This window comes from Arvicanthis niloticus, chromosome 3 (assembly GCF_011762505.2).
Source record: "Arvicanthis niloticus isolate mArvNil1 chromosome 3, mArvNil1.pat.X, whole genome shotgun sequence".
Classification (NCBI taxonomy): Eukaryota; Metazoa; Chordata; class Mammalia; order Rodentia; family Muridae; genus Arvicanthis; species Arvicanthis niloticus.
In genome coordinates, this window is record NC_047660.1 from 39,084,771 (window position 1) to 39,098,901 (window position 14,131).

Below are 14,131 nucleotides of genomic sequence, written 5' to 3' on the forward strand. Positions count from 1 at the left end.
CCAAATTAAGATATATTGGAGGTTTAAGGGATATTAGTATAAGCACATGTTATTGAGAGTCATAATATAAAAATATTAATCCCAACTGATCTGACAGTGATCAATATGGTCAGGTAGAAGACAGAAATATGCAAGGAGAAATATTTTAGTAAGTAAGGAATTCTATAAAAACTTAAAGACATAAATGTGGAACAACATAGGGAAATAAAGAAACATTTAACTTTGCTCAATTAGTTTGACTATTAGCATCTTTCAGTGTGATACACAATACAATGCTACTTGATTCCTACCATCTGTGAGCAGCTGTGGAAAAAAACTTCTTTTTCTCCCACATTCCCCTATGACATGCCAGTGAGTTATAGACAGCCAGAGGGGGAAATCAAGAGCAATGTAATTTAATGAGTCTTTAAGAGCAATTCTCAAAGTGACCACTACTCTATTAGAATGGGTTTGCAAATGTGCAAAAAAAAAAAAAGACTGAAATAATGGCATGAGAGTAAATGTGGATTCAGACATGGGCACTCCCAGATTATATCTGGCCATGTTTCACTATAATCTAGCTTACAGCATAAACAGCCAGTAACAAAAACAATACAATACCCTGGTCATTATTGTTTTCAGATTGTGTGAGAGTGTGTGTTGTATGTGTGTGTGCATGTATTTGTACTACTTTTGAATGTTTTCTCTTTGCATTGCTTAGTGTGTTTCAAGAGTTCTGAGTTAAAAATAAATTATATACAATCAAGAACTGTGTAAAAGTGTTTTGGAGGGTCTTCATATATGAAAGGGATGCAAATATTCTATTGCCAGTAACATCTCATCAGGCTAGAGTATGCAAGCACACTCTAAGCTGTGTTCAGAATGTCTAAATATTCTATTAACATATTCATTATCATAAGTGTTTTTCACCAAGCCATTCAAAGCTGTCCTATTTGAAACAGAAGATGAACCAGTTTGTTATCCTCACTGTTAATACTCAGAAAGTTAGCTAGATGAATGTTTCTTTAAGGTTTGTATTTCAAGCCTAGTTCTACAATAAATTCACCCAAGATGCCTACTTACAAAACAATTTCTTTCAAGCTTCTGGGCTAATATCCACTTATCAGTGAGTGCATACCATGTGTGTTCTTTTGTGATTGGGTTACCTTACTCAGGATGATATTTTCTAGTTCCATCCATTTACCTAAGGATTTCTCAAATTCATTATTTTTAATAGCTGAGTAATACTCCATTGTGTAAATGTACCACATTTTTTGTATCCATTCCTCTGTTCTAGGACATCTGGGTTCTTTCCAACTTCTGGCTATTATAAATAAGGCTGCTATGAACATAGTGGAGCACATGTCTTTGTTATATGTTGGAGCATCTTCTTGGTATATGCCCAGGAGTGGTATAGCTGGGTCCTCAGGTAATGCTATGTCTAATTTTCTGAGGAACTGCCAGACTGATTTCCAGAGTGGTTGTACTAGCTTGCAACCCCACCAACAATGGAGGAGTGTTCTTCTTTCTCCACATCCTTGCCAGCATCTACTATTACCTGAGTTTTTGTTCTTAGCCATTCTGACTGGTGTGAAGTGGAATCTCAGGGTTGTTTTGATTTGCATTTCCCTGATTTCTAAGGATGTTGAGCATTTCGTTAGGTATTTCTCAGCCATTTGAGTTTCCTCAGTTGAGAATTCTTTGTTTAGCTCTGTACCCCATTTTTAATAGGGTTATTTGGTTGTCTGAAGTATAATTTCTTGAGTTCTTTGTACATATTGGATATTATCCCTCTATTGGATGTAGGATTGGTAATAGTCTTTTCCCCATCTGTTTGTTGCCGTTTTGTCCTATTGACAGTGTCCTTTGCTTTACAGAAGCTTTGCAATTTTATGAGGCTTGAAATAGCCAAGATTCAATTAACAGACGACATGAAACCCATGAAGAAGGAAGACCAAGTGTGGGTGTCTCAGACCTACTTAGAAGGAGTAACAGAATAGTCAAGGGAGCAAATGTGGAGACAAAGTGTGGGACAGTATCTGAAGGAGGGACCATCTGGAGACCATTCCACCTGGGTATCCATCCCATGTACAGTCACCAAAGATAGATGCTGATGTGGATTCCAGGAAGTACATGCTGACAAGAGCCTGATATAGCCGTCTCCTTAGAGGTCTGCCAGAGTCTGACATATTCAGAGGCAGATGCTCACAGATAACCATTGATCTGGTCAAGGGGTTGCCAATGGAGGAGTTAGAGAGAAGACTGAAGTAGGTGAAAGGATTTGTGGCCACATGAGAATAGCAATAATATCAACCAACCAGAGCTCCCCAGGGTCTAAACCACCAGACTGGGAGCACACAGGAAGAAACCCATGACTCCAGCTGTATATGTAGGGGAGGATGGCCTTGTTGGGCATAGGTGGGAGAGGAGATCCTTGGTCCCATGAAGGCTGGACACCGAGTGGGGGGAAATTTGAGGGTGGGGAGGTGGAAGTTGAGGGTTAGGTGGGGGCACATCCTCATAGAAGCAGGAGGAAGGGGGATGGAACGGGGTTTCTGGGTGCAGGGAATGGGGTAAAAGGATAAAATCTAAAATGTAAATATAATATTCAATAATAAATAAATAAATACATAAGACAATTTTTTTCATTCCATCATGAATGCCTATAGAGCATGTATTTATTAAATAAAGGATCCACAGTGAAGAGCAGTGATTCTAAAGCAGATGATAGCACTCTTTAATATAAAAATGATCAAGGGTTTCCCAATGGAGAACTAGAGAGAAGACTGAAAGAGCAGAAAGGGTTTGTGACCCCAGGAGGTAAGCAACAATACCAAACAACCAGAGCCCCCCAGGGTCTAAACCACCAGCCTGGGAGCACATAGGGAGGGACCCATGACTCTAGCAGTATATGTAGGGGAGGATGGCCTTGTCAGGCATAGGTGGGAGAGGAGTTTCTTGGTCCCATAAAAAAAGAACAGAGTGTGTGTGGGGGAATGTGAGGGTGGGGAAGGGATAGTGGGGAGGTAGGTGCTGACACTTCCTCATAGAAGCATGAGGACTGGGGAGGGGATAGGAGGTTTCTGGGTGATGGGAGGAAGGGATAAAATCTGAAAGGTAAACATAATACTCAATTTTAAAAAAAGAGATTAAAAGGGAGAAAAAAGAGAAAAAGAAAAAAAGAGAGAAAAAAAGAAAAATAGGAGATTTAATAACACAAAGGGAAGGGTTTAGAAATTTAGAAGGCAGTTTATGTTAATGGAAACAGCATCATAGAAACTGGAAAATCACACCCTCATAGAAGCACAAGGAGAGGGGATGATATAAGGGGTTCCTGGGTCCTGGGGGGGGGAATGGGATAAGGGGATAAAATTTGAAATGTAAATATTACAACCAATTTTAAAAAGGGAAAAGAAAAGAAAAGTTGTTAGAACCAACAGCTTTAAAAAAATGTCAGCCCTCTAGGAAAAAAATTTTTTTTTTCTTGATACTAAAACTTGTTCTGAGAATTGTATATTGCAGAATACACAGCCTTGGTGTATCTACTCATCAAGCATACTGAGCAGACCTGCCCAAACCTCCGATGTCCTGGAATTCCATCTGGATGCAGTGAAGAAACAGCATCAGAGGTTTATCAATGTGCTCTTCCACCCACCCCTCTTCTAATATCTTGACATCCTTGGAGTTACTCCAGTTGTGGGGAGACAGCCACTAGGCAAGAATTGCCTCTCTCCATCTACAGACAAATTACTGTCCAGAAAAGGACACACTTGCAGAATAGTCGACTGATTATATCTGCCTAGACAGAGTAATCAGCCCTTAATAATTCTGCATCACTAAGGTCTGTCAGATTATTCTGGGCCAGAAGGCTCAAGATTTGATGCTCCAACATTCAGTAGTATAGGGGCTTTCCAGGTGTTCAGCAGTCTTTATAAATTGGCTAAGTTTTAGAACCTATGCTTAGTGCTTCCCATAATTTCAGTCAACTCATTCATTCTAGATTTCTGACAGGGTTGAAGACCTATAGTCTCATAGCCAATCCTGGCTATTTACTTTGAGAGAAAAGATCTGAGTGGATGGTTTTCAGCTGACATTTATTCTAAATCCAAGAAAAAGGCCAGGTTCATAACTAAGTGTTTTAATTAGGAAAGATGACAGAGGTTCTGGTTAGTCAACAAAATGATAGACTGGGTATTAGGACTATCCTGTACCTCACTGGTACAATTAGGAATAATTATGCTCTAATTGCATTTTGAGAAAAAAGTTTTATTTTTAACAGGAAGGGTGAAGCTAGGTGATGAGAGAGAGAAAGAGAGAGAAGCAGGGGTGCATGGAGGAATATGTCCATGTGTCTCTACTAGTCAAAGATAGTTTATATATCTAGGTTGGGTATTGGGTTACACTTCTGATTGAGCATTCCCAAACTTATAAAGCCTTTGATTAATATTTTTAAAAAATGTATAAAAGCAAAAAGGAAAAGGAGGCATGCGAGAGGGGTTTTCTAGGGAGAGGAAATGAGGAAAGGGGATGACATTCTAAATGTAAATAAAATAAAAAAAATAAAATATTTTTAGTTTTAATATATTTTGCAGTTACATAATCAAATATCTCTTCATCCAAAAACCCATGTAACTACTTAATTTTTTTCTGTATGCCTTTGTTAATAAAGAGGGTTAACATTAGTGGACCATAATTATGATGGTTTTACCTAGTACACCATGCCACAGACAATTTATTATAATTTTGTCAAGTGCCAGTATTGTTCTGTGGAAAGTTCTTGAATATTGGCAGGGAATGACTATGACTTTGTCTAACCTGTCCTTTAAGAAATCTGTACCAAATAGTAGATGTGGAAAAATTGGGAGCAAATTCCTGTGAACACTTAGTATCTAAAGGTTATTTTGTAAGTTATTTTCACAAATTTGGCAAATTTGATCATAATATCCCCTCTTCTAAAGCCTCCAAGGTCCTCTCCAGCTGCCTAACTTCATTTGTCTTCCTCTCTTCCTCTCAAGATACAAAAACAAATATTAAATCAAAAAAACAAAGCTAGAAAAATAAAATAATAATTTAACAAGCATCTTTTATGAAGAAAAATACTCCAGAAATGTTTTCAATATATATATTCTGTTATGTTTTTAGTTAACACATAAGTAAGTGACATAGAAGAAAGTACAATTGATTCATGAATTTACATTCTGGTATGAAAAAATTTTATTAAAATTGTTCATGTTTTGAGTTTCATATCCTGAGTTCTCTAAAAATATACTTATAAGACAAAAATCAGTGTTGTGGCATACCTCAATAGTAGGGTGCTTATTCAACATGTATGAGTTAGTTCATTTGATCTCTAGCTTTCTCACATTTGGAAGATAAAAAAAAATAAGCTTATGTAAATAACAAATATTTAAAATTAACATTTAAGTCATTTAAAAAGATTTAAAAATAAAATGAAATTCTGAATTAGAAACTATCTTGTTTTGTAATTATACAGATATATAATTTTGTTATGTGTTATATCTCCACTATGTTTTTTAGTACTTTTTGCTTACTTAATTTTTGAAAAGTTATATAACTGTTTTAAAATATAATACATTTATTAGTTCTTTGAGAATTTTGTACACATAAAAAATAATTTGGAAATTGTTTATTCTTTATGTCAACTTTTAATATTTCATGCTTACTTAAATTGACAAAAAGCTGAAAAACAATTATCATATTCAACAATTATTTCTGAATGAGTATGTATTGTGGAATTCCACATCACTATGAGCATACTGTATGATCTCTTCTTTTAATGAGAAAACAAAAAGTTACTTCCTTAATTATTTTAGAATGTGAGGCATTATTAACTACGGTCCTCAAGATATCATAGCCTTTTTAAGATTTTTTTTTTGTCTCATTGAAATTTCTTTTCCCCTTGCTATCAAACATGGTTACCTACCTATCAGATCTAATTCTCAGAGTCTCCATAATGTCAACAAAGTGAAATGTCGCAACACCTGTTTTCGTATAACCTCCAACCCACCAGCATCCTCACAGTTGCTCCTTATCTATGAAAACTTTCTAATCGTGAAAACTTTGTCCTTATTCTTATGATAACTCTTACTTATTTTTAATATTCAAAAGACTACCTTATTAAATTTTTTCATTGTTATACAATATATTCTGATAAGGTATTCACCTCCACCAACTCCTCCCAGATCCTACCCACCAACACAAATCCATGACTTTTCTTTTATTTCTCTTTCTGTTTTACAAAACAAACAGGAATAAAACAAACAAATAGGCAAACACAAAGCAAATCAGGAGAAAATAAACATAAAACCAAAACAAACAAAATGTAAGACATACAAACACCTAGAGACAAACACTTTTTAATTATTTAATTATTGGATATTTTATTTATTTACACTTCAAATGTTATCCCCTTTCCCCATTCCCGCCAATACCCGTAAACCCCCTATTCCATCTGCCCTCTTCCTTTTTGCTTTTATACCATTTTAGTTACATGCAAGTATTAAGGTCAGTACTAGGTTGGGGAACTAGCAATAAAATAGATGCAAATAGTCAAGGAACAAACAAGACAATAAACACAAATAGTCAAAGAGCAAACAAGGCAATAAATAAAGTCCCTTGATCACTCCCATGATCACTATTTTTAAGGACTTATGAGGATGACAAAAATATCTAAGCCAGCTTCCCTGTTCTAGCTCAAAGTCATTTTCATACCTGAAGCCTACTTCTTTGTTCTAGCTTAAGATTTATATTCCTGCTTGAAATTACTTCTTTGTTCTTGCCTCATGTCAGATCCCAGCCTGAAGCCCATTTCTTTGTCCTTAACCAATGTCAGTTTCCTGCCAAGCAACCCCAAAATCTCTCCTCATCTTTCCCCTTTTTACTTCATAAGCAGGACTGAGCCTGTCATAGGTCATTCTGCCAAGAATGCCTTATTTACCCATTGTGAAATATGCATTAGTAAAAGCAATACACTTCTATCGTATGTTGGTAAGGCTCTGTGCAGAATCGTACCTGTCCTTGGTTTGCCGGCCTGTTAAATTAAAATTCTGGGGATCCATTTTCAGTTTCAAGTCATGTACTTTGGCTGCCAACGTGTTCATGTTGATAAACACAAGCTTTCATACCATGGGCAGGAATAAAAGTATTCCCAGGACAAAAAGGGCTAGCATGATCAAACTGTATATGCCATTCTTAAAGCTAGACCAAAATGGAAATATTGACCTCAGGTCATGGATAATTTCATCAGCTGTATCTGCAGCATCAAAGCTCAGCAGAACAGCATTCTTTAAATTCATAATCTCACTATGCAAAGTTAAAACATCCAAAGAGGTGTTATAATTATGGCAAATACCCTGCAAGTGTCTTTAAACTTTTTCCTAATTACAATGACTATCATTGTAAATTTTAGAAGTAACACAACCTCACTGATATTTGGCAAGACACCCGAGATGGCTCCTTACCTTAAATTCTGAACCTGCTTCCAGTAATTTGAATAGAATAAAGAGCATCAGTCCGATGTTCCAAATGCCTATCTAAATCCTCTTGTATACTCAACACATTAGTAACATTTTTTTTTTTTTTTTTGCTAAATGATTAACAAAAGTAGTTATCTTAACTTCTTGTTTCAAAGCTATTGCAGACGTAGTGGTGCTAGCAGTCAATATAATTACAGCTATTATACCAGCAATAATCAAATCCATTACTGGCTTGCTTCTGCTTAAAACCTAACTCACTTCTTCCAATACTTGTAAGCTTTTTTCAGAAAACCAAGGTTCAGTAATACTCAGAACAATAAGATAAAAGTTGGTTGATAGACACTCATAACAGACATGCCAAGTTCCAACAAACTAACACCATTAGAAGTGTACAATCAGTGTAAATTACTATAAATACTGTAGAAGAAACAAAAATAATTTTAACTTGAAAATTGAAAGATCCTTAACACATGCACTAACACTTGTCTAAAATCCAGATCCTGTTCCAACTTTATCTCTTGCTATCATAACATCATATAGAACTGTAGCTAATGTCCAAAAATGTCTCTGAAAGTGTCCAGATCCAGTCTTCCAAATGAATATTGTTATTTCCTATATTGGATTGATTTCTAGACCAGTATATGAGTGAGTCTAAATAACTGGTTACATTTAAGAAAAATACAAGAGTCATTATAACTTCTTTTTTTGATTCTCTGTCTCATAAGGTCTAAAACCTTGAGGCAAGGCAGCTTTTTCCATCTGGGATATAGGAAAGTAAAGGTGGGTCAGGAACATATGTCCAATACAGCTTCCCTGTCACCATTGTCAGGACACTCTGCAAGCTCGAAGGACAGCATCATTCTTTGTCCAGGCATCAGCATGTCTCACTAATCACTCTGGCAGTCACCAGGTCCCTCCAGCTTCCTGTAGAAAAAAAACACAAACATGCCCTCTTACCCATATTAGATACCTGAATGGGATCATGCCATCGGGCAGTAAGTGGATCCTTCATTTTCACCTAGGCATAAGTATGTCTAGTTGTAGGATTCCATAGACATTCAACAGAAAGTTCCTTGGCATCCAAATTTTTAAAAAATTTAAAATAAAAAGAGCATGATTAAAATAAATATGTGGTGTAAGGAGATATACGTCCCCCTTTTTTATTTTATCAAGATATTCTTTTAAAGTTTCATGGGCCCCTTCCACAATACCTTGTCTTTGAGGATTATAAGGAATCTGAGTAATATGGGTAATATTAAATTGTTGACAAAAGTCTCAAATGTTTGAGTGCAATAGCCAGTTCCAGTATCTATTTTTTATCATTATTGGATATTTTATTTATTTACCTTTCAGATATTATCCCCTTTCCCCATTCACCTTCATACTCCTTATCCCATTCCCCTTCTTCCTAAAGACACATACTTTTAAGTCCCAGTTTCAGTAGAAGGTAGAAGCTTGTTTCCTCCATCTGAGTTGTTTATGATAAAAACTGCACAAATATGCATGCTTTGTTCTGATTTTTCCAGCATCCTAGAGAGTGGGGCCTGTTATACCTAGAATACAAAGTTATATAATATTTTTGTTAAAGCATACTAAAATTTGCGATGTATAGTAAAACATTAGCTAAATAGTCAAATAAGATCCACTTAAGGTGAATGGTTAATTTTATTTACAAAATAGCTATGATTTGGAAATGCCCCTAAATATTCATGATAAACTCCTGATCTTCCTGTTATGGCTCCAATGAAAGTGACAGAAATTTTAAAGGTGAGAGTTTCCTTGGAAGAAGTTAAGTCTTTGGGATTATGGCATTAGGCTAAACACTGGGACTTCAGCCCTTTCTCATCTCTCTTTTTCTGACTCATATCAATTAGATGTTACCAGATGTTTTCTGTATGTGTTTTGCAATGATATCCTAGTGTCCCTCCATAGCCAAAGCAAGTGGGCCAAACACCCACGGGCTGAACTTTTCATGAGACAAAATCAACTTTTCTCTCTTATAAACTGTCTTTGTTTAATTATTTTGTATATCAATGAAAGCATACCATTACTTAAATTGAAACAGTATCTCTTCACTCTTATTCCTGTACAGTATTAGTATTAGTATCAGTATTATTAGCTGTATTCCTGCACATTAGTATTATACTCTGCATATTATATATTGATATAAATGGACACACACACACAAAATTACATGTTACAGTAAGGTAATAAGGACTATCAAATGGAAATTAGAGGCTTTAAAAATATGAAAAATTCCATCCTTCTTTAATTAATTTCTCTTTCATCAAAAACAAAGGATTTAAAGAGGTGGAACACACTACATGATAGAGAGAGAAGCAGGGATGGAAGAAAGGCATATAGAAGAAATGAAGATTAAAGAGAGAAGAAAAGGAAAAAAATCAAACAAGTGTTCCTCTCTGCACACTTTCACATTCAGGAACTCACTGAGAAATATTTAGGCTATTTTTAAGGCATTTTATGACTTTCCTGTTTGAATACAACTTCCAGTTAATCTAAGATTTGGACTGCAATCTAAACTTAACTGTGACCATTTTATTAATTCTTTAAAAAAAATATTTGTGAGTATTCACTTCTGGGTTTTTTGGTATCTCTAAATTTACCACAGAGAGACCTTCATCAGTCTTTCAAAATTAATGAATCAAATATTCTTGAGCACATGGATTTCTGAAGCACACTTTCGAAAGAGCAGGCATTAAAAGTCAAGGATGATAAGGAAAACGACGAACTGAGTGCTAGCACCACCAATCTCGCTCACTCATCAGTGTTTTGAATTTATTAGAAGGGTTTCAGTACACCTGAATTACATGAATTACTTTGGCTCAAATAAGTAATTCCAGTAGATCAACCCTAGAGATAATCTTCCAACTTTAAATTTAGACTCTGAAATGTCTTCTCTCATCAAAATATCATTTTCGAGGTTGAATATGTTGTCCTATGAAGATCCATGGAACTTGAAGATGAATGACACATGAGATGCATTACATCACATACATAATATAGACTGGACTTACTTTTCAAGGTTTCACATTTTATCAAGTCACAGTGCTCAAATAAAATTCAAGGGACTTCTCATTATCCTGCCTTCCCTCTAAAGGGAAATGGTTGAAATAATTGTTATTGTAGTGCTATGCTAGCAAAGAAAACTAATTAGCTTAGGTCAGAGGCTATAGAAACAGAACAGTAAGCAGATTCTGGATCATTATAAGTAAAGAGAAAGGATTATTACAAGGAGGAAGAGACTACAGGAATAAAACTGGGACTTGAATATGCTCATTACTAGTGTACTTCCCCTGAATACAGTGAAATAAATGAAAAATAACTTCAGTGAGTGACTTTCTTTCTATCTCACATACCATTATTTCTAACTCCAATGACTTATCAAACCTGTAAAGGTAAAAATTATTATTAATGTAGAAGTAGAGTACATAATGATAAATATTTTACAGTTCATGTACGATCAAAAATAATTAAAGAAGCCACATAAAGTTTCTAAACATGATCATAGAATTCTTGGGTACAATAAAAATTATAAATGATTAAATCAACATATGAGATAGGAAATAGGGAAATGGATATGCAAAATACCTCCCTTAAATTACAAAACCTCTCATTCGGTTATTTTGAAACCAGGGTATATATTGTCAATGATTTAAAAAATCTTATTATTAAAAAATTATTTAAAAAATCTATCTTATTATTAAAATGATCTAAAACAGGATATCATGACATGAACTTTTTTACCTGCAAATATGTAGCAATGTCTGGTACAGTGGCTTGATATGCAAATGTGGCTATTTTAGTTTGTGTGTGAACATAATAAAAATGCAATGATTTCTCTGATTTTATTTTTAAAACATTTTGGCTGTAGGAAAGACTTTATAGTAAGTTACAAGAATGAATTTGTTAATAATTTTTTTATAAAAATCACAGAGATTATTTTTCCAGGTGACATAATCAAGTAAGAGTCCTCGTATCTTGGGAAGATTTCTTATCTATACTGTGGGGTACTCTTACTCCTTTTCTTCTAGATTCCCTAGATAAGGCCTGGAGTAAATTAGTGGCTTATCATTACATTGCTCTATAAATTAGATTTTTAAAAGCCATGTTTTTTAGTTGGAGTGCATTAGTTTCATGAATTATATCAAACCTGAAGCTGAGGACCCTGTGGTTGAATTAGGGAAAAGCCAGAAGAAGCTGAGGAAGAGGGTGACCTCATAGAAAGACAAACAGTCTCAACTAACCTGAATCCTCAGATTTCTCAGACACAGAGTCACGAAACAGGCAGCACACATTAGCTAATATGAGGCCCTAAACACATATACAATAGAGGACTTCCTAGTATGGCCTCAAGAACACATGAGCTCAAAATTAATGAAATAAATTTTGTTTCTTCAAATCATACAAAAGTAGAGGCACAGAGACTACATAATCAGCAAAACTAAGACATTCATTCATACTTTTGAAAATGTAATGTAGCAGCTACTATTTCAACTTATTAGTATCAAACATTTTAAAATTTTAATTCTTTTATTTTCTTGAGATTATAAAATAACTATATCATGTCTCTTTTCTTCCTTCAATTTACCATAGACCCCCTTCATCTTCTTTTTAAAATTGATGGTCTTTTAAAAATATTTATTGTTTTATATATATGTGTGTGTGTGTGTGTGTGTGTGTGTGTGTGTGTGTGTGTTCCTGTATTTCTAATCACAGAATGACAAACTTCTCAGTGTGCATGTGTGTGAATTTTAAATTAGGGACATATTTTTCTATAAAAGAAAATGATTGTTTATTTTTCTATAAAAATGATTGTTTAGCATAGGTCATTTTTATCTTTAGGATAGTTCTATATATGGTGCTTTCGTTAAGACAAAAAGACAAAACAAAACAAAACCATTTTCATGATTTTTCCCAAAGCTGCAAATAGTAATAAAAAGTAGCAATATACCATGAGGATAATTTCTTAATTAGTAAGATAAATTGTATTTTTATTTTTAATCACATTTTATTGTCCGGAATAAATTTGACCTAGAAATTTCAAAAGCTCAAAATTCTTTGGGCAAGTCCATTGTTATGCCAAATACCTCTCCTCACAAAATTATTTGAAATCTCATTTCTGAAATTATAAACATTTTATTTTACATCCATGTGGGATTATAACTACATATAATGGGGTTTAAATTACTTACTTCATATGTGCATATAAACAGTCACTTATAATTATGCTATATATTCTGACACTTCTGTTTTGCTTTGGATAACAGATAAACCTGTAAACATGTACACACCCAGGTAATGGATGTATTGGCAGAACTGCATTTAAAGTACTCAGCAGTGCTTCCTAGAGTAATCTTGCTGCTGGTTCGATTTCCCATCTACCAGGGAGGAATAACGTTCATACCATTTACTATGTTTTCCATACTCTTGGCCTTATTCATATGCCTATTGTTTACCATGCTGCATATCTGCTTTCTATTCCCAACTTTCACCAGTGGTATCTACAAAAGCAATTGAATGAGTGATCTACTGTCTGGCTTTTCCTCTTCTAATATAACCACCCAGAACCGATAAGCAACTATAAACAGTGTTCTAAGCAGAAAAAAAAATATTACTATATTACAGAGTTGTTACAGTGACTCCCTGCATTAAGTACATTAATGAATTTACTCTGCTTTCAGGTTCATATGCCCTGGTCAAACATACTAGCTTCTTCAAAGCCGGGGTGTAAGTTTTAAACCTTTCTTCTCTTGTCCCTTTATATCTATTAACCTTTCAATACACAGCCTTCACATGACACTTTCTTTTACCCCACACAAATGCCTAAAATGTATAACCTCTGTGTCATTTTTGGAAATTACATGCAACATTTCTTAGAGGAACATATCATTTCTCCTATACTATAATTGTCCCTAAATTTTGCCAACCACTTCCAACAGATCTATGATGCCTCAGAGTAGTCAAAATTAACAATACATTTACTACAATGTCTACAGCATTATACTCAGTAAGTATTAGTGCAGTGAATGTGTGGATGGACAAGCTGTGCTCTAATCCCATAACCATCTCTAACTGGTTACAACTTTGAAGAATAATGTCACTATGTATGATTGCTTCTGAGCTATACAATGAGGAATGCAGCCAAGAGTTGTCAATAAGTCTCTTTCCTTTTGTATTCTCAACCACATTTAAATTTCCTCCTCCTGAATTTCTAACATTTTGAATTGTTCTGAAATGTACATTTAATATAAAAGTGTATTTACTGAAGATTTGCAACCCCCACAGCAGCTACAAAAGTACAATGGGAAGATATGAATGACATATCACTGTTCAGGTAGCAGAATGACTAAGGACAAGCATCGTTTATCACGTTCCAATTCAGCCTTAAATTATATGGGAATGTACCAGAGAATCAATTCTGCTGGTTTCATTTAATGTAGTCCTAATCCCATGTGACAGGCATTTCAATACAGTCTTCCTACTGGCAAATTAACATTATTGAAGGACAAAAAATGAGTCCTGAATGATAAAAATGGAATTAAAAATAATTACTTCAGAGTGAATGAAGTATGTTCATTATTTTGCTTTTATGTAAACTAAAGCAGTTGCACACATTAACTTTTTCTAATAAAAGT